At 37.8% G+C, this 27714-nt stretch overlaps 1 protein-coding gene across 5 annotated transcripts in view; it reads left to right on the top strand.

Moving 5' to 3' along the window:
* FRMPD1 (FERM and PDZ domain containing 1) overlaps positions 1-27714 on the top strand; it is a 263914-nt gene that overhangs the window by 108684 nt on the left and 127516 nt on the right. Inside the window, exon 1 of one of the 5 annotated variants that reach the window (XM_074200545.1) lies at positions 10676-10876. The exons of the other annotated variants lie outside the window; for them this stretch is intronic. The gene's annotated coding sequence lies outside the window, so the exon portion shown is untranslated. Of the gene's footprint in view, positions 1-10675; positions 10877-27714 lie in introns of those variants that run through there. 5 annotated transcript variants of the gene reach the window in all.

Genomic DNA, 27714 nt, shown 5'->3' on the forward strand with positions numbered 1-27714 from the left:
AATATATGTATAACACTGGATGGGGGAGAATTGTGGCATATGAATACTTCATCATTGTGTGTATCAACATCATAAATACCAACCATGGAATAGATTTGAACCTGCTCCCAAAAACCATTTTAAAATTTTCAGTGTGAACACTAATGTCTCCAAAATCAGCAAATTCTACAGATTAAGGCTTCATTTATTGTTTTTTAGGTTGTCCAGACTTAAGAAAATGATGGAGAAAATGTTAATAAAGCAAATTAAACTTTAGAATTTATCATGCATGAATTTTAGCCCTCTAGAGGAACGGCTGTTAAACATTTATCAACACATCTCTAGTACCCACCTTCCCATACTTTCTAATCCTTTTTGATTCTTGTCTAAGTCCTTCCATAAATCTCCCCCTGGGGGGGCTGGGAAGTGCTGGGAGAGGAAAGAGGATCTTTCCTACATCTACTAGGCCTTGGAGTTAAGAGGACCTGAGTTCAAATTTGACCTCAGACACTTAACACTTACTAGCTGTGTGACCTTGGGCAAATCACTTAACCTGTACTGCCTTGTATCCAGTTGAACTGATCCAAATCTAGTCACTGGACCTAAATAGCTCCAGAGGAGAAAAATGATACTAGTGATTTAGCACTGCCTCCCTTCACTTAAATCCAATTCATGTGCTTGCCATGGCATCACCTACCTCCCTGATGTCATGGTTGGTCTTCTTTGACACAAAGAACAAACAACAACAGCATCTATTCACACTGTGGAAATACTAACAGAACACTCAGTCCTATCAGTTATTCTTAGATTTTACTATATGATGGGCTCCCCTCCCTTTTCAATCATCTCCTTCTGAAGAAATCCTTTGTTGTTTCTCCTTGATAATGTGTGCAATTCAATAATTGATAATATGCTTTCCTATTTCCCTTTGGGTAACCTACAACTTTCATTCTTTAGACACTATGGTATTCTAAGACTTAAAATCATATAGCATGCCTGGAAGAGTATTTATGTTGGAAAAATAAGTTTTGCTTCAGGGACAAAATTAAATTTAAAATCACTGCACAATTTCCCAAATTCAATCCAGTTTGTCCTTTTTTCCCTATTCAATCCTAGGACCAGTTCATTTTGCATCTGTAATATCTATCCAAAAATCATGTACTAACTAACCAGCCTTTTGTCTTGTCAGGGTTTTTCCTGTGTATATTGTTAGTTTGAACTCTTTGAGTGATCATGGTTTTGATTAAGGAGGCTCTGCAATGTTCTAGTACTTGTTGAAATTTAGGTCAATGTCATCTGTAAATATTAACATCTGGAGGACTTCACCATCTATAGTCCACATTTGATCATGTGTTGGATATTCAATAGTGGTATCCATCTTTGGTGAAAAGAAAAAAATCTTCCCTGTATTATGCCTAAGTTGATATTTAATAGTCAGTGGGTTGTTTAACAAGACTTTCTCTGTTATGTTTTTCAAAGAATTGTCAAAGGAAAAATTATTATTATATAATGTATTTTAAGTAAAATTTGTCAGAATCATTTTTATTAATTTAACATTATTCTAAATTCAAATATCATTCTGCTTGAAAGGAAGTGTCCAAACTGGCACAGTTCCTTTATGGCTCTCTGACATCTCTCTAATACAGACATTTTGCAGGAACATTTATTTAGGAATCTTGTACAAGGAAAATGTCACAATATGAAAAAACATGGTTTTGGGTTAACACTCTATGTCTAAAAGAATAATAGCCTCTTAATCTTTTGGGGAATTCTCCTGAAGAATCAGTCTCCTAAGATCTCCCATCCTTTTTGACAATTCTCCTTAATGACTCCTTCCCCCTCCCCTCCCCATACACTATTCATAGGGCACCTGAAATCATCAAAGAGATTTTTTTTTCCTTCTGATTGGTTCTCTACTTTTTCCAAGATGGAGAAAGATTACTATTACTCTTAGGTAGATCATAAATCAAATCCCTTCAGGGTATGTGGAAGGCAGTGATTTTAATTAGACTTGCAGTACTTTTTGTTCTAAGACTGCTCACCGACTTCAATACACTTTCCAGGGCCATAAGCTTTTATTCTTGACCTTTTGTATCATATTCTTTTTTTTAAATTTATTTTTATTAAAGATATTATTTGAGTTTTACAATTTTCCCCCCAATCTTGCTTCCCTCCCCCCACCCCACCCCCAAGGAAAGCACTCTGTCAGTCTTTACTTTGTTTCCATGTTATACCTTGATCCAAATTGGGTGTGATGAGAGAGAAATCATCCTTAAAGAAGAGAAGTCTAAGAGGTAACAAGATCATACAATAAGATATCTGTGTTTTTCTAAATTGAAGGGAATAGTCCTTGAACTTTGTTCAAACTCCACAGCTCCTTATCTGGATACAGATGGCACTCTCCTTTGCAGACAGCCCAAAATTGCTCTGGATTGTTGCACTGATAGGATGAGCGAGTCATTCAAGGTTGATCATTGCCCCCATGTTGCTTTTAGAGTGTACAGTGTTTTTCTGGTTCTGCTCATCTCACTCAGCATCAGTTCATGCAAATCCCTCCAGGCTTCCCTGAAATCCTGTCCCTCCTGGTTTCTAATAGAACAATAGTGATCTATGACATACATATACCACAGTTTGCTAAGCCATTCCCCAATTGAAGTACATTTACTTGATTTCCAGTTCTTTGCCACCACAAACAGGGCTGCTATAAATATTTTTGTACAAGTAATGTTTTTACCCTTTTTCCTCATCTCTTCAGGGTATAGACCCAGTAGTGGTATTGCTGGGTCAAAGGGTATGCACATTTTTGTTGCCCTATGGGCATAGTTCCAAATAGCTCTCCAGAAGGGTTGGATGAGTTCACTATATCATTTTCTAAAAGAGAGGTTTTGCCCTAAGAGCAGAGAAAGTCTGGAAATAAGAAATATTTATTTTTTAGTATTTTTGGTTACACTAAAAAAGGAAGTTCGTAATGTGTTTCCATGGAAGCTTATATGGTTTTGGTATATTTGTGCAAAACATCTTGTTGGAAAAGAATTTTAAAGTCAATAAATAGTCAACAGACAATAAACATTTATCAAATATCTGCTATGTGCCAGCTGCTGTCCTAAGCAATAGGGGATACAAAAACATAAGAAAATGACAGTCCCTGCCTTCAAGGAGTTTACAATTTAATGAGGCAAGAAAACACAAAAGATGCCTGAAAAGTAGAGTGAGGAAGAAAAAGAAGGTAGATTGAAGGTACTTGACCTAAGAGTATTGTGGAGAAGTCAAAGAAAGTACAAAATGAGTGCAAATGGAGAAGGAAAAAAAAAATCAATAAACCCAGGGGGACCTTGTGTGACTAAAGATTTTTGAAAATCCTAACCTGGTCATCTTTCAAACTTCCATATTTGTGGTTTGCTTATTAAGAGTATTTTACAGATGAACTGAAGTCATATAGGTCAGTAGTTACTGATATATTCTTGTTTGCGTTTCCAAAATAATAAAGTCCACAATTTCTTTCATGTGTTCGTGTTTTCAAATGTTCTCTTTCAAATAATTTTTGTAAAATATTCTTTTGATTTAGAACTTAACCAATATCAACACATAAGAACATTTCAATAATACAAAGAACAGAAAATAGCCTTGTGACTGATACTGCAAACTTTGATTATTCAGTTTATTCCTTTTGAAAAGTGTATGAAAAAACTGACCCTAGTTTCAAAACTGTCCTACTTTCCTAAGTACCCTTCTAAATTTCCTTCTGCTCTCTTTCCACACAATCTTCTCTCTCTCTCTCTCTCTCTCTCTCTCTCTCCATTTAAAAAATATTTTGTAAATATTCTTTTCTTTTCTTCCTTTTCATTACTATCACTATTCACCAAATCACTTCCCCCCCAAATACAAACCTGTCCTTGTAACAAATAAGTATAGTCAACTAAAACAAATCAACACATGGGCCATGTATGAAGATGTTTGTTTTTAGTATATTTCTATAACTGCTTTGCTAAAATTTTGTTCAATTGTTTTTGAGTTAATACTTATTAGAGATCTTGGTCTTTTTCTTTCTCTACTGCATCTCTCCCTGGTTTGGGTATCAAAACCACATTTATCTTTAGGGAAAAAGTTTAGTAGGATTCTATTGGGACAAGAGAATTTCTAGCTCAGGTCTCTTGTCACTACTGTGCTGACAAAAACTGCTCCAGACTATCATGAGCTTCCTGACACTGTTTGCTTGAAGCAAGTAGGTCACTGATGTATCCTTCTAAAGTCTACAAAAAAGCAAGACTAGTACAAAAACCAGTTCCCTGATCTTTCTGATGCCAGCATCTTTATCTTTTTCTTCTGTTGCTTGTTTCCTCCTTCAGCTCTCTATAAAATTTCACTACACTCATTCTGCTTATGAAATCACATTCTTCATGAGGTTGCTGAAACTGATGCTCTGGGCTCACTGGTTTTATGCTTGCTGAAATTTGCACTCTGAGGATAACAAAAATGCAGAAACTAACACTATATTGTTGAGTCAGTGATTGATAGCACTACTAATCAATGAACAGTCAGATAATTTTTATCTGTATATGTGCTCAATTCTTCACAATCAGAAGTGAGTCTCAGCTCTGTCTCACCTGCTGCCCCCACACCTCACATCCCTGTTTCCTCCTGTCTCTTGGGCTCATGCTCTATACACTGCACCTGCCTCTTTGTTTTCAATTTTTAATTGTTGCATGAATTTTCTTTTCCATTTGACTAGCTAATGCCAATAAGCCAGTGCAAATCATATTTTACTGCAGTTTACATTTTATACTTATAATGTGGCATACCCCAGCAACAGTTGATAGAAACATGTACCTGATGTCTGGGTAGATTACATTTGTATATTCTTCCTTCCAAAACTACAAGAGCCAGAGTGAGTAACAAAAGACAAGATATGCTTTTTTACTGAGTAGTTTGATAAGAGTAGATAGACCAATGGGTAAGAAAAGAAAGTCATTATCATAGCAAAAGTGTATGTCAGTGTTAACATAGCCATTTTCATTAGACCAAAGAAAACTATCTTCTAAATCAGTTAGTCAATCAACTAGTCAACAAGCATTTATTTAGTACCTACTATATGTTTTAATATCTTTCTTGTTTATTATATGTTGTACTTGTCCAGGTCTGGGGTGGGGAGGGGAATACTAGGATCCCCAACTATTGTTTGTTTTTTTAATAAGTTAATTAGCTCTTCCTTTAAGTACTTAAATGCTATGCTACTTGGTGAATATGAGAATATTTCATTCAGTAAAAAAAATTGATTATCTTGAACTAATTATCAAAGTTTGAGTTTTCTTTGGTAGTCTTAAAGAATTAGAAGGAAAAGAGATATTAGAGAAGTCAATCTGCTTTAAACTGTTCCTGAAATACTTTCAGAGGCATCACAAAGTTCAAGAAAGGGAAGAAAAGAAAGAAGCAAGGAAAGAAAGAAAGGAAGGAAGGAAGGAAGGAAGGAAGGAAGGAAGGAAGGAAGGAAGGAAGGAAGGAAGGAAAGGAAGGAAGGTGAATACAGTATGCTGATTCTTAACAAACTATTTTCAGCTCCCCAAATTTCTCTTTCAACAGTATAGTGGACTTCGGAATCAGAAAATCTGGATTCAAATTTTCTGTCCTCTGGCTATATGTATGACTTTATTGAATCACTTAACCTCTCTAGACCTTATGTTCCTCCATTATAAAATGAAGAAATTGGATTAGGTGTCCTCCAAATTCTGTTCTGGTTCTAATTCCTATATGTTTTGATTCTTTCTTTGATTTTCAGATTTTCTATTTTTGTGTTTATTTGGAGTTTTTTATTAATTGCTTTTCTGATTCCTTTGGTTACTTGTCTAATTAATTGATCTGACCACTCTTTTGTTAATATAACTATTTAATGTGTTTGTCTAAGGACTATTTTGGTTGCTTTCTCGATGTTTTGGTTTGGTGGCCCATCATTTTCTTTGATAAAATCGTTTCTATAATTTGTTCTTTAACCTGAAGTACACTTGGATTATATTTTATATATATATATTCATCAAAGTTTAAATCCTTACTTCAAATTTCCTTATTGATTATAATTGTCACTGTGTTGTGATAAATAAAGGATAATATTAAATATTTCTGCATTTTTACATTCATTTATAAATTGTTTCTCCTCTAGCCCTTAGTCATTACATTCTGTAAAATGTAAAAAAAGTCACTTTCTACAAAATTGTAAAATATATTATATTCCTTTCAGTTCCCATTTAGTAATGGCCAGAGAGTTATCTTTTCTAACTTGTCAAAAATTCTATTCAGGTTCTTAATATCTTTCTTGTTTATCATTATGTTGGATTTGTCTAGATCTGAGAGAGGGAATATTGGAATTTCCAACTATTATCTGTTTTTTCTGTAATTTAATTAGTTCTTCCTTTAAGTACTTAGGTATTATGCTACTTGATGAATATAATGATAGTATTTTATTTCTTATTGAGCCTTTAAACATAATAAAGTTTTCTTACCTATATCTTTTAACCATGTCTATTTTTATTATTGCTTCATCTGAGTTCATGATTACCATCCATGCTATTTTAGATTCTTTTGAAGCATAATAAATTTTGCTCCAGTCCTTCATTTTTGAAATGTATGTTTCAAGTGTAATTTTTTGTATGTAACATCTTGTTGAATTCTTCTTTCTAATATGTTCTGGTAACTTCCTGCATTTTAGGAGTAAGCTTGTTCCATCCATATTCAAATCTATGAAAAGTTCATATTAGTTGATATTTGTCAAGTTCATAATAATAAAAGGGAAAACAAAAGAACATTTAGAGAGGTACACACAGATTTAAATTTTCTTTTTAAAAAAGGAACAAGAGATTTTTAAAGGAAACTCTGAATAGACAGGACAATGTTGATACAGCCTGGATAAATTTCAGATAAACACAGACTCTATATGAAAGAGATCCATGATTTTGTATGTAGTACCTTTTTTCTATTTGAATATAGAAATTTCATGTTTGTTAATGTTCATAATAATAAAAAAATTCAAAATTTTAAAAATCAATAATAAACTTTATTCTTAGAACATATATATATATACATATAAGAACAAGAGGGGGGTTGTGTATGAACCTTGAAATTGCATTTTACAACTATTTAAAAAGTGTATCTTGTATTGTAAAAGTAACTTTAAAAAATAATAAAAATTCACCAGAGCTGTGTAAAAGCAATGCTAACCAAAGTCATTTGCATTGAACTGCTTACCAATGTTGCCTAATTACTATGTAGTACATTAACAATGAATGCATACTGTCAAATCTATATCAGATATTTTGAAAAAGAAAAATCCCTAGTCTCCAATGGAAGGAAGAATTATTCTCTGACCTCCAAAGCTGCTGAATTGAAATTACCTAGTGTTTCTAATGCTAATATAATACAGAATGCTAGAAAAACAGATAATCAAATCTGATGTTAAGGAGCAGTTAGGTGGTACCATGAGCATAGAATGGTGTGTAAAATTTGCTGGGCCAAGAGTAAGGAAGATCTCAATTCAGATACTAAATAACTGTATCCCTGGACAAATCCCTTAATCTCTGCTAACCTCAGTTTCCTCATCTGTAAAATGGAGATAATAATAGCATCTACCTCCCAGAATTGATGGGGAGGGAGGGGGGGTCAAATGAGATAATAGTTGCAAAGTGCTATATTAAGTGCTATATAAATGTTAGCTATTATTATTATTTCTACATAGCACAAAGTACCAACACATATTATTTCTAGTTTCACAGTAACCCTATGAAGTAGATATTCCAGATTATATTATCTCCATTTTAGAGAGAGGGAAACTGAGGCTTAGAGGGTTAGGTGCAGGAGTATCACAGGGAGAAGCTGAACCCAGAGATTCTCTGCCTCTAAAAATTGGTAATTAAAATGTAAAAGTTGTTGTGTCCAAATACTGAGATGTTATGGTTCAATAAGGTGCTATTTGTTTCCCTCCAAAGTATTGAGTGTTTTGTTCCCTGTAAGTACTTAATTGAAGGTGGCAGTACAATTTCCAAGTTAGGGCTTTGCACAGAGTAATTTCTTTTATAATTAATTTTAGTCATGTAGAAGGTTTCCTCCTCCCTTTGCCTGTTCTCAATATTGACTCAACAACAGAGATCTGGTAGGATAAGATTGCACTTTTCTATCACTGCAAGAAAAGTTAAAATTATGAGTAATTTTGAAAAATTATTTTAAAAAACAATGTTCTCCTTAGTTAAATGTGATGGTCAGTATTAGTGACATTCTGTCAAAGTTAAAGGGCACATACCTACTTTCTATTATTTATAAGCTATTTTCTGGCATTGTGTTTAGGGGAATTTGTTGGAAAGTGTCTCTGGTGTCAAGATAAATTGTATCAGTGATTTTAAAAATAACATCTAGCAGTGCTTTGCATAGGAGTAGGCATTTAGCAATTTTGAAAAATTATGTTGTTAAAAAAGCATAATGTTCTCAATAATATTCCTGCTGACATTCTGGAAAGCATCACGGTGTGGTGGAAAGAGTGCTGGGTTTGGATTAAAAGAATGGGAATTCACCATTGCCACTTATTGTTTGTATGGCCCTATTTAGTCAGTAAACTTGATTAAATACCTACAATATGCTACATACTCAGAAAAACAAATACCAAAAAAAAAAAAAAAGGAAGAGGAAAAGAAGAAAAGAAAAATTGAGTTCCTACCCTCAAGGAGCTTACAGTCCAAGAGGGGAAGAAAGCACACAAAAAGACTGAAAAGTGGGAGTGGGGTGGGGAAGGGGCATGGTGGAGAAACCAAAGAAGTCCAAATGAGTGTGGCATATGGGAAATGAGAATTTAGATGTCTTTCCTTTCTCTTCTTCTTAATTGGAGGTTGAAGAATTCATGGCTGCACCCTTCAATCAGAGGGGCAGAGGGTACCAATGGGGTATGAGTACCAAGGTTGATTGATTGGCTCTTACATGATGATCCCAGTGATTTAACTGGGGACATAGTAGAATAGTCAAAGATGTCCAAAATGAATGCAGTTATGTTGGAAATACATATGACCTTGGACAAGATGTGAACCATGAGAGAACTAGAAGAGCTAGAAAAGATTGGCTCTAAGTCTAGGGAAAACAGGATAGAGTGCTTAGATTTGAAAGTCAAGTCCCATTCTTCCAGGCTAGAACAGTGCCTTAAGAATCCTCAAACTACACAGGTGACCTTTAAAGGTTATCTCTAGTTTAATCTTCTCACAAACTGATGATAAAGTCCTTTGACTTCTGGCACTGGGAGTCACAGGAAAACCAAAATGAATATATTCATGTCTGAAAGGCACTGATTGTCCCAAGATGATTTGTTGTCCTTATTCCCCCCAAAGATTCTCTATCTAATCCCTTGTTTCAACCAAGTGGGGGCGGGGAGGAATTAGAAGGAAGAACTGCCGGAAAGTGAGTTAGAGTGAAGTTAAAGTGGGAGAAAAAGAGACAGGAGGGGTGATTTGGAGGCAACACCTTAAAAAATACTGAGGGTTAAACTGCAGGCAGATCATAATGTTGAAATAATTAGAAAATTAGATTCTGGAGAAGTGAATAGAGAGTCAGGACTCTGCTTCCTGAATCCAAACCTGACCTCGGGCACTTTCTAGCTGTGTGACCCCAGACAAGTCACTTAACTCTTTTTGCTTCAGTTTCCTCATCTGTAAAATGAGCTGGAGAAAAAAAAAAAGGCAAACCATTTCAGTATTTCTACCAAGATAACCCCAGATGCAGTCATGAAGCGTTGGACACAACTGAAAAACAGAAGACTCCGACCTGGCTTATTAACTACCTGAAAATGGTGAGCTAGAGCTCTGGGCCCCAAGTCAGAAAGACCCCAGGTCCAATCCAACTTCAGACACTTAACTGTGTCACCCTGGAGAAGTCACTTATGCTCTGCCTCAATTTCCTCAACTGTAAAGATGGGGATAATAACAGCATCCTACATTACAAGGCTGTCCTGAGGCTCAAATGTTTGGGAAAGTGACTGGGGCATGGTATGCCAGGACCATCCAAAAAAAAAAATCTACTCCCCTCCCCCACCTCTTCACCTCTCCGAATCCCACTTTCCCCTTCTGTGCTGGGGGGAGGAGGGGGAGGGGGTCCGCTTACCTCACAGCATTGTGGAAATCCAATGAGATGCTCGAAAACATTTCATAGCGGCCGGAGCACTATAAATAGAAGGGGTTGTGAGGTCTTCAGCGGAGCTGCTGGGCTCTTTGGGTAGGCATTGTCCCCGAGGGGCGCGAGGATTCGGGAGAGGCTTTGGTCCCCTCGAGAGGGTGCAGACCAGCAGGCGACCCCGGGGAACTTCAGGTATCTTGGGCTCCACAAAGGGGCATGGGGGTGGGGGACTGGTTGGAAGAGGGGAGCCAAGTTTGGGAGCCGAAGACTGGAGAAGCGGCGGGGGGGATGCAGGGGCCGAGATGAGCCCCGGGGGCCCGCAGATCTGGGTCAGACTTGCTGCCCGAGGAGGAGGGTCGCGGCCGCGGGGGCTGCCCCGGCTGGGGCGTGCGCGAGGGGAGGGGGCGGACACGCCCACTGCGGCGGGGCTCGGCTCTGCCAGGGCCCAGGGCGGACGCGGCGGGAGCGCTGTGAGCGCCTCGCGGCCGCCCGGCTCGCCCGAGTCCGGGAGCCGGGGCCGGGCCGGACCGGGGCCGGGTTGGGGTCGCCGCCCCGTCCCCGCCCCGAGCCCGCGCTCGGCACCTGCCGGCAGCCCCGGCTCGGCCCCCGGCCCGCGCGCCGCCGCCTCTGGTTGCGGTGGCTCGGGGAGGAGGAGGAGACGAGGAAGAAGAAGGAAGCGGGAGCGGGCCGGGGGCGGCCGGCCTCGGGAACCTGCCCGGCGCGGGGCCCTGGGCGCCGCGGCCCCGGGGCGGCGCCTCTCCTGCAGGTGAGGGCGGGGACGCCCCCGGGGAGGGGGCCGGCGCCCGGAAAGTTTCCGGGACTTGGGATGGGACGCTGCGGACCGCGGGAGAGCCAGCTTCGCCCCCGGGCCGGGCCGAGCCTGGGCCGGCCGGCCTGGGAGACCTTGCCCCCGAGCCGCCCTCGGGGAGTGGGCGCTTCGGGGCGGGCCGGGGCGCGAGCCGGGGGCCGGGGCCGGGCGCCCCTCCGGGGCCGGACTTTGCCCCGCGTCGATTCAGAGAGAACCGGGCCGGCCCGGCGCGCGCTTGGGGAGTCCGAGGCCGGGCCTTTAACGGTTACATTTCTCGTACAGACCCGCTTGGGGGGGAAAAAAGTTTTCAGTATGTCATTAGGTGCCCGAGCATCCCTGCCCTTGGGCGGAGGCGCGATGCCCCGGGCCGCCCTGGGCCGCCCGGCCGTTACCGGAGCGCGCCCGCCCGGCCGCCCGGCCGCCCGGCCTGGGGAGAGCGAAGGACGGGACGCCCCGCGCCAGCCCCCCGCGCCAGCCCGGCTCTAAGGGGAGCCCACGGGCGGCTTCTCTCCCTCGAGTCTTTGGGGCTGGCACACATCTGCAGAGACGCGCCCGCCCGTCGGTCTGTCCGTGTGTCTGTCTGTGTGTCTGGGGCGGGCAGGGAAGGGCGCCCTCCCGTCCTTGGCCGCGCCCCGCGGACAACCTGCCCCCCCCCGAACAAAGTCAAAAGATGGAGTTGCGGCGGGCTTGTTGCAGAAGCCCCCAAACAGGCCGGGCCAGAGTCACGGAGCCCTCGGCTCTGTGGGAGACTTGGGGCGTCGGCACACATCCAGCAGCCGGCATGATTTGGTTTCAAAGTGACTTTTATAGATCAGGCGGCATTTCAGTTTATATGTGGTGTCCGGCTACTTAAAAACAAAACAAACACCCCTAAAATCCCAGGATTGAAAAGATTTATTGCTTTTGAGGAGGGCCTTTCGCTCAGGCTGTGCAGGATGGCTGGCATCCTTGCAGCTGCCCTGCATTCTGTAAAGTGATTTCTGAAATGCTATCAAATGGATCCTATTTAAAAACATTTTCCTGCCTATCTGGCTCCCCGGGTGTGGACTAGCCCACGGGACTGGGGCATTCTGTCTTCACACACAGTAGGTGAATTCCGGCTGAGACATAGCGAATGAGTATTGTTATCATTCAGCTAGTCCTGGAATATTGCAAGATTATCTTAGTTCTCAAGTTGCCTATCTGATCTCCCTTGTGCCTCTGGATAAGCTGCTCAGCAGTGTGTGCATAAAATATTTTATTATGAGGAAATTCTATTGAAAGTGATTTTTATCTCTCCTCCATCACTGGGTTTGAAGTTGCAAACTTGATGAAATTAAAAGACCCAAATCAGAAAATGCATGTAGGAATAGAGCAGAAAAATAGCTGTTTTTTTCTTATGTAGCTATTTTAGGGGTTCTTGCTTTCTCCAAATTAAATTCTGAACAATTTTTTATCACGTGTATTAAAAAAAAATTTTTTTAGGTTTTTGCAAGGCAAATGGGGTTAAGTGGCTTGCCCAAGGCCACACAACTAGGTAATTATTAAGTGTCTTGAGACCAGACTTGAACCCAGGTACTCCTGACTCCAAGGCCCTTGCTTTATCCACTATGCCACCTAGCCGCCCCAAAGTGTATTAAAATTTAATCATCCCAGGAACCCTTCACCAATTTGTTATTGTTTTTCCATCTTATTTGTCAGCATGATTATCCTAGGTCAACTATGGTGTAATGGAAAAGACACTAAGGGTGGAATCAGGGGACCTAGGTTTAAACATGGTTCTGCAGTTTACAACCTACTGACTGGGTGTCATGAAGCCTTATAGTCAGTCAAGTGGGAAATGATGAGATGGCTGTTCTGGACCCCTTCCTTAACTAGAGGAGCTGTCCTCTCCAAAGATCACTATAGATATATTCTTATATAAAAATATGTATAGACATGTTTACATACACACACTATAGTGGCTTGGGTTATTTGTGGTTTTTTTTTACCTTGTTATCATGTAAACTGGAAAGAGCTTACCAATGTTTTGAAGGAAGGAGAAGAAAATGAAATTTAAAGGCGAAAGTCAGGAAAATTGAATAGGGAGAGAAAAGATTCAGTGGAAAGGGAGGCTATTGATAAAATATGAGCTATTATAAAGGCATTTTTAGAAATAAAGGTATTTCAGGGACAGCTAGGTGGTGCAGTGGATAGAGCATCAGCCCTGGAGTCAGGAGTACCTGAGTTCAAATCTGCCCTCAGACACTTAATAATTACCTAGTTGTGTGGCCTTGGGCAAGCTACTTAACCCCATTGCCTTGCAAAAAAAAAAAACTAAAAAAAAAAAGAAATAAAGGTATTTCCATAACTAATCATGTGTTTGAATTTTAGGGTTTTGTACTATTGTATGAGTGGTAAATAAAATAATAGAAAATAATAGTTTCCTCTGAAACTCATACCCACCCCCAATTTCTTGCTTTAGACTTTTTGAGTCAATATTTTCATGGTAGTTTCTAAAATTGTAGTCAACTCTCAATTATCTGTGTGTGGACTGGTAAGTCAAATATATAATAGAATAGATTTTATTTCAGGATAGCCTCCACTTTAATTAAACAAAGCAAAACGTAATTGTAAAGATGAACTTGAGAAAAAAAAACCAAACCCATAACATTGCCTTTACTGGAATTAGGTTTGTTATCCGATGGTTATTTGTACCACTGCTTTCTAACATTAAACAGAATTGTTAAATGTACTTAGTTTAGCACATAAATCATATTTCAGGGGACTTGAGCCTCTGTGGAGCATCTCATTGTTGGAAGACTCAAAATTTTATAGAGATGATAAAGAGATGGAATTTTACCAAAAGATGGAAAAGCAATCCCAGTCTTTAGATCTCCACTTACCCATGATTTTTTTCCTCTGTGTTAAGTATTTACTTCTAATTTGTCTAAGTATGTCTTGAAAAATAGTGTTCTTACTGTACATTTTTCCAGGTGCCAAACAGTACCAGAGTTGGATATGAAAAGCAATGAGGTTTTTGTAGTCTTGGGTCATGTGTGACCTTGGGCAAGTCACTTCACCTCTGGGCTTCAATGTTGTTATTGTGTTTTGGGGGGGGGTTGGATCTGACTTCTGTGATCTAATTTGGGGTCTTCCTGGCTTGTTTTTTCCTTCTCCAACTCATTTTACAGTCAAAGAAACTGAGGCAAGCAGAGTTAAGAGACTTATCCAGGTTAACACAGCTTGTAAGTATTTCAGGCCAGGTTTGAACTAAGGAAGATGAGTCCTCCTGACTCCTTCAGACACTATACCACCTCAGTTTGCACCCATTAAATGATAATGTTGGACTCTGAGTTCCTTCTAGTTCCAATAGTCTATGAATATTTGTGAGATAAGGGAAAATCAGTCAGGGTCTCTGGCAGTCTGAGTGTAATCTTCTGGAATTTTGGAAGGTGCAATACCACTGAAATGCAACTGCTTGTTGATACACAGCCTCTGAAGCAGAGGTAGGGTAGAAAGATGTGGTGCCTTCCATCACCAACCATTTAAATATCTTTCTCCTAAGGTTGGTACTCCTTAGCTATGAACTTCCTAAGCCAACAGCCTAGACTAATTCTCTGATCATAGTATAATGTGGATGCTTTGGCTTCCTCTCTCAGAGCCAGGCTGCTATAGCTACTCCACAAGCTTGCAGAGATGGACGGGGGTAATCCTGAGAGGTTAGAGTGTTTCTTTTCACCATCACTATCATCTGTGTGCCCCACTGTTGTTAGGGGCTAGCGACTAGCACCCCATTCCATGTATTTAACAGTAACCTTTTACAAAGATATATTTGCTTCAATGATATAGCAAGAGCAAATGTACAAACTGTTCTCCCAATACTTCTGGACTATATTCTCCCCTCCTATCACCTTAGACACTGGAAGAATAGGGTTAAAACTTAGCTCATTTCCTGTATAGCACTGGTCTCACCAAATTCATATACAAAAATAGCATTGCTGCTGCATGAGGTTTTGCTTCAACTTTGATTAGTGGAGATTTAGAAGGGCACTTCTTGCTTCTGGAGGCATTGATGACAATTGGCTACAAAACTCAGCCTAGAAGGATGAAATGCTGGGGGGCCCATCAGCCCCATCAAAGTCACAGGGTAGTGGATAGTCTACTACCTCCATCTAGAATGGAAACAGACAGCCAACCAGTCAATCCATAGATATTTATTAACTACTTTCTATCAGCCAGGAATTGTACTAAGATCAAAAGAAGAGGCAAAAGATAGCCCCTGCCCTCAGGGAATTTACAATCTAACAAGAGAGACACCAACGCACAGAGGCCAAGGAGTGAGGCCATTCTTGGAGCCACATGTCCTAAAAGAGCAGAAAGCAGAGTCCTTTCCCATTACTAGAAGATCTTTAGATGCAAAAGGGAGCTGAGCACTTAATAAACACTATCTCATTTAAACCTCCCAGCAACCCTAGGTACTGTAGGTACTGTTATGCCCATTTTACATTTGAGGAAACTGAGGCAGAGAGCACTTAAATGACTTACCCAGGACCATACACAATTACTAAGTGCCCAATACTGAATTTGAATTTAGTCTTCCTAATTCCAGTCCCATTGCTCTTTCCATTGTATCACCCAGCTGCTCCTAAAAATGACCAAAGAAATTGAAGAGAGGCAAAGAACAATGGCAGAAGCAGACTAAGACCATGTCCAGGCCTTGGCTGGAGCTTCCTATTCACCATTTAATTGGTCAACCTAAACCAGTTCTGGAAGATCTCTGAGGGCTCCACAGTTTGTCCAGGGACTCCCTCTCCCCATCATGATTCTTCTAGAGCCAAGCTCCCCATTCTCCTTCAGGGAGAGGAGCTATATCAACTGAGTATCCACCGGACTCTTCATTATAAGAGGATTAGAACTTTGGAGCTGAGAAGATGATGATAGCTACATATAGCTGTCATCATATTATTATATATTACATATATCAATTATATGACATACTTATAATAATAATATAATAATAAATATTTATGTAGGGTTTCCTATTAACTGATCACTGTCAAATGCTTTTACAGTTATTCTGTCATTTAGTCCTCACAACCACCCTGGGAGGTAAGAGCTTTTATTTCCATTTTACATGTGAGGAAACATATAGGTGAATTGACTCACCCAGGGTCACACAGCTAGTAAGTGTCTGAGGTCAGACTTGAACTCAGGAAGCAGAGTCTTCTTGTCTCCAAGCCCAGCACCCTCTCCACTTAGCTGCCAGTTTTCCTAATAGGTCTCCCTATATGTGTCTCACAACCTAACTTAAGAGGGAGCATGAAAAAGTACTCTGAATATAAGTATAGTCAATGGGTTGATCAAAATGTAGTAACTGTTATTTCCATGAACAGGTGGTTCTGTGTTTTAGGATTTTTTTTTCTTTTTTTGGTCATCAGAAAAGCATCCAGACTGTCCCAACCTAGCTGTTAAACAATTAGTACCTTTTAAAAAAAACACCCCAAATTTTAACATTATCCACATCTATAATGTCTCTGCAAAGAAGGGGAGGGAAGTGTGTCTTTCTCATATCTTACGTGGGGGAAGATGGCAATGTCATAGTTACATAGCTTCAGTTTGCTTTTTTGTGCTTTCCATTTACATTTAGTGACTGTGCATATTGTTTTTCTGGTTCTACCTTCTTCACTGATTTACTTTTTTCATTTTACTTTCCCCTCCCCCCATCTTTTAAAATGGAAGGCAGCAGGATATTCAAGGAAAAAGGCAATAGAAAAAAAAAAGCTTGGGAGGGAGCAGAGGAAGGGAGTAGCAGTCATTATTTGTAAAGATTATTAAAACTGCAGCTAAAAGTCAGGAGGTGGTTTCTTTGGTTTCCTTTAAAAAAATCAACAGCGAAAACCTGGGAGATTCACTGAAGCCCTGAAATATGTGTTAATGCTTGTAATTCCAATTAGGTACTGCTTATTCATACTACCCCCACCCTTCTAATTTCCCTTTTTCTGGGAATCTGTGAGCCAACAGGCATTTATTTAAAAGTGGTTACTACGTTTCAAGCCCAAAATAAGTGCTTAGAATTTAAAGAAAGTTAAAAACATTTTTACTCTTCCTATACCCCAACGAACTATTCCCATTCTCCCCAATCTAGTATCAAATAAACTTTGACAAACTCAAGTTAGTTACAGTTACATCTCTGAGAAAGCTTGGATTTAAAGAATTCAACTCTATGTTGAAGAAAATCAGAACTTGTGTCTATGGGCAATTTAGAATTAGTTGACCAGTCAAGACTTTATTCTTGCTACTTAGATGACCTTGGGTAAAGACTTCAGTTTTCTTATTTGCAAAATAAAGAGATTGGACTGGATAATCTGTAAGATTCCCTTGTTCTAAAATTCTAAATTCTTGTTCTATGATGTTAACTAGATGCTTTCTTTTCACTTGGTAGGTACATATATAGCCTTTTCAGACCTTACTCATTCTATAGAGTCATGAGCCCACCAAACCTTCTCTGACCATTCTAATTGACAGAGCAGCATCTAAATCAAAGAACAGGAACCTTGAAACTCCTTATCTATGTTATTCAATTAACATTTTATTACACAGTGCCTTATAGTAGAGTATGCTTAATTTATCATCATTCTATGCTTTCTTGCTCTGTCTGTCTATCTATGTCTCTCTGTCTGCTTATCTCTTCTCTGTTTGCTTCTTAATTGTATCTTGATTTCACTTGTAGCCTGTAGTCTGAAGCCAAAATTCTGGATTTACACAGTTAGGATTCATTTCACCTTCTATCTTTACATGCAGATCTTCTTTTAGGAACCTCAACTCATTTTGCCACTATCAAGAGTCTTTCCTGGAGACTTCCTAAGATCATGTCCAAGTCTCATGTCTAGGATGTCAATTCCCCTGCAAGTACCAAGGCCAACAATACATCAAATATAGGACAGGTCTTGTGTAACATGATTCATAAAACAGGAAAGGCTTACACCAAAGATTATAAATCATGGATTTTTTTTTAAGTTTAGTGAAATCCATGGACTCTTTCACAGAGTCTTTTTTTTAAGTGTATAAAATAAAATTCATATGGTTATGAGGAAAGTCAGTTGCTTTGTGATCAAAACAGTTCTTAACCCCCAGGTTAAGAATCTCTGCTATAAGCAATTAAGACACCTCTCCTTTCCTCTCTAATTTGGTCTTCATCCTCCTGGGGGATTGATTACTCTAAAACTGAAGCCTCCCACCCATCCCCAACAGCAAGGAAAAAAGCATTTAGAACTGATAAAGAATAGACCTTTCTCCCAGTTAGTATCATCTTCCTTTGAGACCTGTACAGTTATTTATGGATTATAATACTACCTATTTAGGGGTCTCTCCCCAAAATAAAAGAATTGGAGTTGCTAAAGAATGCATCCTTCCCTCCACCCCAAAACCTACATAGCCTGCTTTACAGTGAAGTAGCAGAGAACAAGGTCTGGGCTTGCTTTCTATTGTGTGACTGGTTATTTTTTGGCTTGATCTCAGAATTCAGCATCTTCTCTCCAGGAGACATGGTCCAGGAACCTGGTATTATCTAGAATTTCTCTTTGATGTCCAGGAAATTTAGTCTCAAATTCACAGTTTATCCCTGAGCTCCTTTTACTCCATAAGGATTCCTCTGCTCCCATTCCTACAGCTTTTCACATTGTCCAACACTCATTACCACTGGAATTCTGCCTCCCCTACTTTCTAGGGCCATTTCCAGGGGCTTGGGTGTCCCATGGTAGTCTGGAAAATGTATAGGCTTCTTCTATTGCTTCTGGTCCTCCCCATCTATGTACTTGCTTTCCCTTTCAAAGACCAGGTCCAAGGATGTGACTCAGTTTTCATGACTTAGTTCTGACTCAATCATTTCCAAATGTGGTATTAATAAGGATATTTATATCTCTAATAGAGAAGCCATGAGGACCATCTCAGGAACCTGTCCTATCTACACTTAAGATCATAGAACCTTACACGTGAGCTGGAAAGAACTTTAGAAGCCATTTACTCCACCCTCTTAATTTACAAATGAGGAAACTGAGGCCCAGAGAAGTAAATTGATTTATTAATTAATCCAGGACTCTTATAGTTACCCCCAAATCGAAGAGTACCAACCCCACAGAAAGTCCCAAAGGGTTTTGTCTGTTTACTTGTTTAAACCAAATTATGATCAGATTATTTTGTGAAGTTGTTTTTTTTTTATTACTGGAAAAACAGGTACTGTAAATATTAAAACATTTACTACCAATTCTTGTATTTCCAGGAAAAATTTACAGTGAACCTGCTTTGCATAAAGACAAGAAGCCAAGGAGAAGGTTGGCTCTCTGAAGTCCCTTCTTACTCCTGCCAGTGAATTACTCATGTATAATTTTGTTCAAATTCTCTGTGCCCAAGTGCCTTAATCTATAAACATTAGGTAATAGACTGAAACAGTTTTGAATAAATACTTGTTTGAATTGAAAGTAAAATTTAATAGAATCTGCTGCCACATTAGGCCACTTGCTTAGGCCCCAACCCTTTTTTTAGTTCATTTTAGTAAGCTACTGGTTCAGAGCACTGTGTCAGATACTGAGAATGGTGTCTCGAAACTCATAGAAATTGGGGTGAACTAATTGTTGCATAAGGATCACTATGAGCCTCATAATAAATTAATTTTAAAATGCAATATCGTCTGTTTTATTGTATTTTTATTTTGTTAAATATTCCCCAATTATATTTTAGTCTTAGTTTCTCTACACTTGGAAGAGTTGTTGACTGTTGATACCTCTGATAAGACAAGTCTTCTTCCCCCATGGATCTCAGAATTTAAGATAAGGCCTCAGACAATAATTATTGGTGTAGCCTTGGACAAGTCATTTAACCCCACTACCTTGCAAAAACAAAACAAACAAACAAAAAAGATAAGTTATAGTGACATCACTAAACACACAGAAAGGTGTACTAAGTTCATTAAGAAGCTATAAAAGGAAAGCATTACAAGATGGGGGAATAGTAGCAAGGGAGAGAGGTCTGGTCCAGTGGTTTCAAAATTCTTGATCAGGCTTAGACTTTTATTATTTAAAAAAAGATTTTTTTAAAAATAAAATTGGAGGCATGCACTTCCAGTAGATGTAAATTATAAATTATATACTTGTACCTTTGTACTAATATATTATGCACATTATAAAATTTCACAAAAATAAATATTTTAAAAGAATGAGAGTTGGGCAGCTAGTTGACACAGTGGATCAGTGGTGGAAGACCTCAATTCAAATCCAGCTTCAGACACTTACAAACTATGTGACCCTGGGCAAGTCACTTAACCCTATTTGCTTCTGTTTCCTCATCTGTAAAATGATTGAGAAAAGGAAATGACAAATGACTCTAGTACTTCTGCCAAGAAAAAGCTCAAATGGGGTCACAAAGAGTGGGACACAACTGAACAACAACGAAAAGGAGAGAAATGAAATGAACATTTTAAAAATTTATTAATGGAACAAAAAACCTGTTTTGCTCTTTAGAGGAAAGTGATTGAATGAGCTTCATTGTTTTGAAAAATATCTTTTCAATGTCTTGGAAATGGGCCAGATTTGTAAAAATAATAATTGTTTATTACTAATTAATTATTTGGTTGGTTTAACTGCAGGTAGTTGAACTGGTGAGTGTTTAAAGAATAATTTTAAAAGTCAAATTTTCAGAATGCAACAATTAAATAAAAACCATAACAATTTGTGAACATAACAGCCTTTCAGCAAGGGTTGATTTTTTTATGTATAGATATTTATATATGCATGAAAAAAACAACAATCTAAGGTGTGTTATCCAATCTAAGGTGTGTTATCTCTATTTCCAACTCAGAAAGCTTTTCAGTATCATTCTGTTCCTCCTTCCTTTCATGGTTCTGCTTAATGGATAACATCCTATTTAAATTATCTATTCATGTTTGAATATTTTAGTATTTTTTATGACTTCGAGGAGGAAACCAATTTGGGTGGATTTTGGAGGGCAGGAAGGGGAGTAATTATATAATAGGTCTAGAAAGGTAAATTGGGGCCAGATTTGAAGAGTTTTAAATGTTAAATAAAGAAGTTTACATTTCATTCAAGAGGTAACAAGAAGTCATTGTAGTTTATTGATTGAAGATTGGGAGTTTGTGGAGAAGGATGATGTGACCAGACCATTTTTTTTAGTAAAATTACTTGTGTATGTGGTGGGGGCCTAGTGTATAGATTAGATTAGGATGATACATGGACTGGAGTAAGATTAAAGTTACTTGAGGCTCCGAAATCAGTTAAAAAGTCATTGTAAAAATTCATCAGAAAAATGATGAGGTGATGAGAGTCTCAAGGGAAGGGATGTGAGAAATCTTGTAGGGATAGAAAAGAGAAGGCTTTGGAAGCTGCTTGGATACGTGAGGAGACTGGAAGTTAGGAATCAAGACTAAAACCAAGGTGGTGAACCTGGATGATGGGAAAACTAGAGATGCTCTTTACAGTAATAGGACAATCTGTAAGAGGAGGTGAGTATGGGGGATAAGGTAAGGTAATGAAATCCTCAGCTGATCAAAGTTCATCCACACCTGCTCAACCTGTGTGACTCATTATGTCTCACCAGGGAAGTGTGGAAGTGAAGGTTTATTCACCAGTCATTGCCTAGTCAGAGACTTCCTGCCAAAACCACAAGGTGATCCGAAGGACAGGAGAATGGGTATGTAGAAGGGAGGATTTTCTATGGGGCACCTGCTTCTGTAGTTGATGAGTTCAAGCTAAGGTTGCTTATAACTTCCATGAGGGCAGAAGTGGAAGGTTGGTAGCTTGCACAGTATCAGTTGGGGGTCGATTATGAGTATATGAACCCTATGGAGAAGACTTATACAGGTTGGAGTCATCTCACCCTCCCTCTTGACTAATGATCAGAGGGAAGCTGGGATGTGACCCCTCTACCCACCTTCCAGTTGCCCAAGCAATTGGAGTCCGTGCATCTCTCATGATTTGGATTTAGGTTTAGTCTGGATGGACCATAGAAATTATCAGATTGAACCCTTTCATTTTAAGATGAGGAGAACCTAAGGTTCAGAGAGATGATTCTTGCCTACTCACAGGGGCAAAGCAAGGATTAGAATCCAGGTCCTTTGGACTGCAGAGCTAGCATCCTTTCCACAGTACCATACTGGATAAGCTCCAGAAAATGTGACATTTTTTGGTTGTTATTGTCCTTAATTATTTAATTATTTTTCGGACTACATGCAAAGATAGTTTTCAACAATTGTTTTTGGTAAGGTTTTGAGTTTCACATTTTTCTCCCTCTCTTCCTTGCCTCCTCTCCCCAACAAAGAGCATTCTAATATAGGTTATATATGTATAACTATGCTAAACATATTTCCATTTTAATCATGTGGGGAAAGAACAGAACAAAAAGAAAAAAAAGTCATGAGAGGTTGAGAGGGGGAATAAAACAAACAAATTTTTAAAACTGAAAATAGTAAGCTTTGGTCTGCATTCAGGCTCCAGTAGTTCTATCTGTGGATGTGGATGGTATTTTCCATTACAAATTCTTTAGAATTGTCTTTGATTATTGTACTGCTGAGATGAGCAAGTCCATCATAGTTGATTATCACACAAAAATGTGACATTTAAAAATTTTTCTCCTATGTCAATTCTACTTAACTGGAAACAAAGTTAATATCCATTGACTGTGGAATAGCTTAATAAATTGTGGTACATGAATATGTGGTACATGTGGTAATGAAATAAATATTACTGTGCTTATAAGAAATGATGGTTATAGTGAACAGAGAAGCATGGGAAAATTTACATGAATTAATGATGAAGAACCAAGAAAATAATATATATGTATATAGGCCATATATGTAAAATACTATATAATATATGAAACCCACATATATATGTATACATATATATATATATAATATAAATGGAAAGAACAACTTCAAAATAAAGTAAATGTTGCAAAATTACAACTTTGCAGGTGTGGGTACATTCATGATTAACTAAGTAGCTCAGTTTTGATGATTTTTTCTTTTCTTTTTTCTTTATCTTTCATTCAAAGAGAGAGCTATGGGGAGAGCAGCTCCTTTTCCTCAGTCTTCCCTCTGCCCCAGGCTCTTTTAAGTGGGAGTTACAGTCAAAGGAACTCTGTCACTCTCTGTTATCTAATGTTTCTCTATTGCCTTTTTCTGTTTTGAATTAAATTTTATCTAATATCATTTGTACCAGTCCTGGTTTTTTTGTGTTTTAATGGTAGTATGGTCAATTTTAAAATAGCCTTTAAATGTGAATCTATAGATCCTTTGAATTAAATGTGTTTGCCTATAAACAACACATTTTTAGACTCTTCTTTCCAATCTCTTCCTTAATTCTCTTTTATTTTTTGGGGTAATTTAGCCTATTTGTATTGATTATTATAGTTTTTGGAGTTTTCTATAGTTATTTCAAACTTAACAGAGCCACCATAAACAACATTCTTCTGTCTTACATTAAGAAATATGTATGTTACTTTAACTTGGATTTTTATTTTATCAGAGATAGACTTTTCACTTTGGGTTTGCCCTGTCTCCACCCTTTTCCTCTAAATTGATCCCCCCTTTTGTCTTATATATCCATATGTGTGTATGTATACGTATGTATGCATGCATGCATGTATGTATGTATGGTTATTCCCTTCCCTTTCCCCTTCCCTTAAAGACTTATTAGATTGAGTGTTTGCTTGATGTTTGAAGACTTCCTTGAAGTGTCTCTGTCTCTACATAAACTTTTAAAAGTGTTTGCTTTTCAGATATTCATCACTTTGTACATCTTGCTAATTAGTTTCACTGAGTAAATAATTCTGGATTCATTGTTCATGCTTCTTGTTTTTGTAAATGCCCCATTCTAATTTCTACAATCTTCACATAATTTTCTTGAAAAGATTGCTGTGATTCTGTTTTTCTTTATTAAGTGACTTGTTCATTTATTTTAGCAGTTAGACATGTAACTATAATGCTTCTAGGTATATGAAATCTTGAGTTCTTTCTTATCAATGTACTTCTGGATTATTACTATTTGTACTTTACCAGCTGTTTTAAGAAATTTGAGGAAATTTTCATTGTCATTTTCCTTAAACATGGTGTTTAGATTTTCTTTTAGCTTACTGATTTTGTTTTTTTCCTTCATTTTCAAATAAGACCATGACATCAGAGAGGTGATGCCATGACAAATGAGTGAATTGGATTTGAGTGAGAAGGGTGCTGTGCTCAGTCACACACAGCAGACATGAATCAGGACGACTGGAGATGGCCCTGGATGTGAGGTGATCAGGGTTAAGTGACCTGCCCAGGGTCACACAGCTAGTAAGTTTCTGAGGCTGGATTTGAACTCAGGTCTTCTTGAGTTTTCTTAATAGTGGTCCATGATTCAAGCCTGTCACTTTGTTCTAGTAATTTGAATAAGTCAGTGCTTTTTTTTTTAGCCCGTTTTCCCAGATAACCTGCATAATTAACAGTTTTGTTTTCTTTGAAATTCTTTAGATTTTCTAGTAAAGACACTAAATTATCATTTTGTTTCTTATTTTCCCCCCTCTTCTTTTTCACTTATTTTAATTCTCACTTAACTTCTTTGGGTTTTTCTAGATTTTTCTGTTTTTCCTCAAGTTCTGTCATTTGACTATGTAATGTTGTAGACTTGCAAGTTCTTATTTTTTTTCTTTGAATATCTAATTTATTTATCTAAGGATTGTTTTAAGGGTACTTTGCATGGTTTCTTCTTGCCAGCAGCATTCCTTCTGGTACTTCTGACTCATTTGCTTTAACTTTGATACTCTGAAAATGATTTAATTAATTCTATTCAGTTTTTTTAGATTTTTCAAGGCAATGGGGTTAAGTGGCTTGCCCAAGGCCACATGGCTAGGTATTTATTAAGTGTCTGAGGTCGGATTTGAACCCAGGTACTCCTGACTCCAAGGCCGGTGCTCTATTCACTGTGCCACCTAGCCGCCCCAATTCTGTCCAGTTTTGCAAATTATAACACATCCATGCTTTCTCATCCTTAAACTATTGTCCATATTCTCTGATATAGTCATCATATGGATATATATCATCCAACATGATATGGACTTTTCTGTATATCTCTTGATATTGGGCAAGACATACCATAGCCTATAATATGTTAGCTAGTCTTCAATCTTACTCTATACTATTTTTTATATTATTAGAACTTCATTGTGCTCTAGTATTTTTCAGATTGTCTTTATGCTTTTCTTTGCTCAGTTTTGTTTGGTATTTATGTTTGTTGGAGGAAGGAATGTTTGGGTAAGATTATATAAGAAGACAGATTCCATTTGGTCCCTGTACTTTGACATCTTGAATATATTTTTGATAAGCACAAAGGAGAAAGGGAAGATGTACTCAAAGGTGAGATTGCTTGGATTTAGGTACAGTTCTGAGAATGAGCATGGCATGTGTGTAGAATAATATGAATACTGGTTTGGCTGGAGTAGAAGCTAGACTTTGGGTAATTTGGAGAGATATGGTTGAAAAGAAGAGATGACAAATAATGGAGGACTTTGCATGGCAATAGATAGTTACTACATAGAAATGAAAAAAATCATCTTGGGTACATAATTTATAAGTAAACCCAGGGGTGGCTAGGTGGCACAGTGGATAGAGCACTGGCCCTGCAGTCAGGAGTACTTGAGTTCAAATCCAGCCTCAGATACTTAATATTACCTAGCCGTGTGGCCTTGGGCAAGCCACTTGAACCCATTTGCCTTGCAAAAAAAAATTAAGTAAAACCATTTTGTAGGTAAAAAAAATAGACAATAGGGTAATGATTAGGACATGGTAAACCTTGTATATATTTCATTGGTAATATTCTCACACTAAAGAAAAGCCTTTAGTTTCTTTTTCAAGTATACTTATAGAAATGAAAGCTTTGTGGAAGGAAACAATTGATTTTTTTTTCCCCTTGAACTTTTAAAATTTTTTTATAGCACATTAGTAATAGGACCCAGGTCGCTATTCTTATTCCTTCCCTCCTTATGCATGACTTTAGTACTAAAAATGTTAACTGGCTTAGGATGTGGCTGCCACTGAAGTCATTTCATTTGGAAATGCTTATTGGATTTTGTTCCAATCTTTCAAACAGGGCTGCAATGTATAATGCTAGTAAAGACTCCCTTCTCAAATTTGGTCTTATTTTTTTCATGTTTTAACTTGTGCCTCTAAGTCATCAGCAAGTGAAACTTAGTAATTTGTTTCTTCATTTGGTAGGTATAATCCCCATGTAAGTAGAATGGCATATCTTGCTTATTTTGCATGCTTTTGATAACATAAATTTATTTCATAGTTGAACTAGTATGAATTTTGGATATGAAATTATTCTGCAGAGAAGAGAAAGATCAGATATAGATAGAATATTTTTAAATATTAATTAAAACAGTACTTTTACCACAGCTCTCTAAAGTGATTTGAGTACTTCACAGACATTACCTCATCATTAATTTTCACAACATTCTTCTGTAATAATTATTTGGCAAGAATTATGGTCTCCATTTGGGGACAGAATAGAGTGGATATTCAATATACTATCAGCAAATTTAGGACATTTCCTGACTACAAATCAGATTTAAAAGTAAAAGAGACACGTCATTTGTTGGATGTTTTCTTTCCCATGCTTCTTATTTTAGTGAATACATCTAATTTCATGGAATTTGGGGGTATTGAGAATCTTATTGATATTTTTCTTCTGAGGAAAAGGAGGAGGGGAAGGAAAAAGTAATATATCTATGTTATAGATGTAGATTCATGTTGTAGGTGAATCATTATATATTACTTATCTCACCTTTTCCTTTGCTTATCTTTTGGTAATTTACCCTAAGTAAAATTTAGGAAAAGGAATGTCTATTCAAGAGCAGTTCAGGAAGGTTGAGAGGCCCTCTGTTCTGTCTCTAGATTCCTGTCTGATATTAGACAAGTTGTTTAATTTTCCTGTAATGAATGTCATCCAATCTTCGAAGTAGAGATAATATGTTTGGAGCATCTTTATGTATAGGAATGTTGGGAGACTTAGAAAGATAAAGATGTTGTATATAAAACATTAACCTCATTGGAAGAGATTTTTCAGCATCAATAGTACAATATCATCTTGATAAATTTAAAATTGATTTTCTTAGAATATATTCATTTTGTTAAACCCCTTAAAATATACTTTTCTAAATTATAGTATAGAATGCACAGAAAAGATGATTCTGGCCAGATTTTTTTTTCTTTTTTAGATTGTTCAAATGCCTATCATGATAATTGGAACATAATCAGAAGAACATTGGGAAAGATGATAATTAAAGAGAAAGAGAAAGAGAGCTTTAGTTGAGTTGAGATATGTGAACTCAGTTGGAAACACAGGAAATGAAGTGACTTCTTCATAGTAAACCACAGTATTCCCAGATGGAGAATAATCAATTTTGTTTATGTTTTGATGTTTAAATGTAAGAAAATAATTTGACATTAATATATTTGTGGCTGTAGTCTTTGTAATGTGAACTTTTAGCTTTAAAATTAGCTCTGCACCAAGGCCCCTCTAGAATCTGTGTGGGGTTCAAGGATACAACAAGTCTAGGAGAGGGGTTTTCTCTTCTCCCTTTTAAGAAAACCCTTTAGTCAATATCTATGCATAAGTTAACTCTGACATTATTGAATAATCTTTAATGTTCTGAAATTCTTTTAGATTATAACCAAGGTGCATTATCTATTCTAGAAATTACATATCTTTAGGCTATATACATATACATATATATATATTTGTTAATTCTAACTAGATTGTTTCATTGTAATTATCAGAATTGAACAT

Source organism: Macrotis lagotis, chromosome X (assembly GCF_037893015.1).
Source record: "Macrotis lagotis isolate mMagLag1 chromosome X, bilby.v1.9.chrom.fasta, whole genome shotgun sequence".
NCBI classification, from domain to species: domain Eukaryota; kingdom Metazoa; phylum Chordata; class Mammalia; order Peramelemorphia; family Peramelidae; genus Macrotis; species Macrotis lagotis.